The 3,470-nt window shown below is 40.5% G+C and overlaps 1 pseudogene; it reads right to left on the bottom strand.

Moving 5' to 3' along the window:
* Positions 1-2,318, bottom strand: part of LOC129859477 (homeobox protein Mohawk-like) — a 28,621-nt pseudogene extending 26,303 nt beyond the window's left edge.
* Positions 2,319-3,470: the final 1,152 nt, after the last annotated feature.

Raw genomic sequence — 3,470 nt, forward strand, 5'->3', positions numbered from 1 at the left:
ATTAATCCTTTTTTACTCTCGCTCTCTCTCTCTCAAATAAAAATGCCATGATTGACTACACCACACATAGAGTTGAAGGGCACATTTATACTGTATATTGGGAACAGGCGAAGAGTGTTTTATACACGCTACTGAACACAGGTGGCCTAGATATTAATCTGTATATTATCTGTGAATATCAACACTAAAATACAAACCAGGTTGTAATAGTAAATATTAATTTCCTGAAATTTCTATAAAACAATAAGATTATATTGCATTGATGGGAAAATAAAATATGCATGTAAAACCTAACGTGGTTAACATTTTGCTAAGATGTGCTATGATTTCACTTTAGATCACCTTTTGTCCGAATGTGTCATTTAAATGACTGCTTAGAACATATCCAAAAACAGTATTAGACAACATTGATTTCGAAAAGCCTACCTCTTGCATTACAAATATGTAATTACACATCAAGCACACTTGGTTACCTGGGGTCACCATCATAAAAAAAAAAACGAATCTGCACAATTCGAACTTGCACCATCGACTTCTTACACCTTTCACACAGTGCGTATCACTCCGTATTCAGTTGCGCCAACAGAAAGGTTCCCTTACCCAGATATGACTTAACAATGCAAACCGAAGTGCAACAGTTAAAACATCTAACCACTGTTGCAAGCTTTGTTGTCCGCTTTGTTTATGAGAAGTTTGAATGAGTGACATACCTCCTGTGTCTGATGCCGTTGTCTTTGATAACTTGGTGATTGCTTGAGAGCAGGTCTGGATGAAGGTCCGGATGCTGTCCATCTATTACCTCTAAATAATTGATGCTGCTCCTCTCGACCTCCTTCGCCTTCTCATCGAAGAGGACCTGGTTACTCAATTTGTTAAACACAATAGTATTCATCTTTGGTTCGGTATTCCTCTGTTATCTCTGCTTCGTAAAATGATATTTCTCAAATATTGTCGCACTTCACTTCTTATTGAAGCTGCTGCCCCAGTGTCCCGGTGAGTCCCCTGTGAAGCAAGTGGAATATTGGGATTCAAAATTCATGCAGCTGGGGTTATCAGATTCAGATTGGTATCATTTACTAAAGTTGGATTTATGGTTTTGAATCTATGGATCATATGACGATGCGCAAAAATCAACGTGCATTATATTTGATCCGAATTCATGGTAGATCAATTTACGCAATAAGCGAAAGCCCGAATGAAACCACAAAGACACTAGTGTTCTTGACTATACTCAAAGACCATCCATCTCAACAGAAACACATCCCTCTCTGCACTGCTGTGCGGTGCCATGAATCCATTAAGCATTCCTGTGAGCGATATTTTCATATTTTACTCACTAAAATATATTCCCTAGGCTACAAAATGACTAAAATGACAAAACAACCTCACCGTACATTAAGAGAATGTCAATATATTGAGAAAAAAATACGGTCCATCAGATGTGCTAAATGGGTCCACAGCCGCACGGGCTCATTCGTAATGTCATTCCATCGCCTTCCCCCCCCCCCTGATTTTAGAGATACAAACGCATTCCACACCACCACATGTTGCCATGAAATCTCTCTCTATCGTCGTCAGATAATATCAGAGGTGCATTTGAGCTGACACACAAAATAGTTCAGCTATACATTTGAGAATGTTTTTGTTTGACTTAAAACCGTCAAGGTGTATGATTTACAGTTAGAGTAGCCTACTATCATACCGATAAATATTTCTGGCTTAACATGAGCATGACTCCAGTCACGGGAGGGATATACCGTGCCATCACCATGGAACAATGTTGCCAGATATATCCCATTCCGGGGATAAGGTAACGCGCTTTCAAGTTGAGGTAGACGTTTTTCCATTGTAGTCACACATAAGAAACCCCATCAGACGGTGTCTCGTTCTCAGTTACCTGTACCGCAGCCCGCCTGCGTCTTTGTGTAGTGTGTAGTAATCCTGCTTCCAGTTGTCCATTCCCTGCTCACATGTTCCCGTTCTAAGTTCCTTAGCTGAAACCACACGAACCGCGGTCGCCTCTCTGCTTTATTCAGTGGCCTCCGATTCTTAGCCCGGGAATCTGAATGTGTCACCCTTCTCATGTTTCCCAGCACAGAGCCCCAGCATGCGAACATAAAGTTAATGCTCTATGCCTGTTCCGCGGCTCGCGTAGCCTTAAGGCATCGGGGATACAGCGCTGCAGTGTTTCGCTGGCAGTTCGCGTCTAGACATTTTCCATCCGTCTATTATTGCACTCGATATCAAATTTATAAGCAATAAAGTATATATTAGTGAGATTTTTGTTTCATTCTATTCTACGCACATTTGCTTGAGTATGTAGCAGGGGTAGTCTGACGTGAAGCAACACATTCTCACCGAATAACGGTCCCTGGCTTGGTCAACTGCATCTGTGCAGGTGCTCATGAGTTTCAGCTATAGGTCGCAGTCAGTTGGAGCGTGTAATGCGAGGTTATTTACAATTATGGACTTGAAATGTAATTCTTATTCCAGACATCAGTTCATATTGAGCATTTTCCATTTTATGCACAATCTGCCAGAGTGCTTATGTTTTGAGTATAGCCTATCAAAGGCTAACATTTAAAAGTAGGCCAAGTTTTAAAAAATGTTGTCCTTTTAAGAAATACAACTATATAACATTTGCATATGCTAAAATATAACGTTAGCCGTATGTTATCACTTCTGGTGTAACAGATGTATAATGTACTCTCCATGCGTTGTGTTTTCTCATAATAAATCACTTCGGCCAGTGGTCCCAGCATCATTTATTTCTGCTGTTGTTAAATGGGAAACAGCACGTTAGTTGTGCAGGGCTAAACAGTGTTGGTGGCTGTCGATGGCAAAATCTTGCATCACATTTTCATACTGGGCGAACAAAATACAAAAATACAATACAAAATATAACATGTGTAAATACCTGTTGTTAAATGGGAAACAGCACGTTAGTTGTGCAGGGCTTAACAGTGTTGATGGCTGTCGATGGCAAAATCTGTAGCATGAAGACAACTGTGTTACCCGTGGCTTATGTGACCATGACTTCAGTGTATGCTAGCTAACACAATTATTTACAGCAATCATATGCCAAAGCACATCCCAGAAAGCCCCTCAATCCCTAACAGGTACCATATACCCACACATGTATAAAATCAGTAACGTACAGCAAACTTGTACACATTGTAAAATAGAAAATAGAAAACAGTATTCAGAACGTGACCTACACCTTGCATCACATTTTCATACTGGGAAGACCTGACGTTCGCGATCTCCCCCTATCTGCAAGCGGGGCCAATCACAACACCCCTTATTGTCATCAGAGTTGAACTAACCAATAAGAATGCTTGAACATCAAATACACATTTCTTTAGAGGCAAGTGGAAACATAACCAACCCTGTTACACTGGCAACACTTGATATTTTGTTGAGCTAACATGCTCCTTGGTTTTTACAAGGTCGTCAATGCAGCCCTGCTG

The sequence above is a fragment of the Salvelinus fontinalis genome, chromosome 7 (assembly GCF_029448725.1).
Source record: "Salvelinus fontinalis isolate EN_2023a chromosome 7, ASM2944872v1, whole genome shotgun sequence".
In the NCBI taxonomy this organism is placed as follows: Eukaryota; Metazoa; Chordata; class Actinopteri; order Salmoniformes; family Salmonidae; genus Salvelinus; species Salvelinus fontinalis.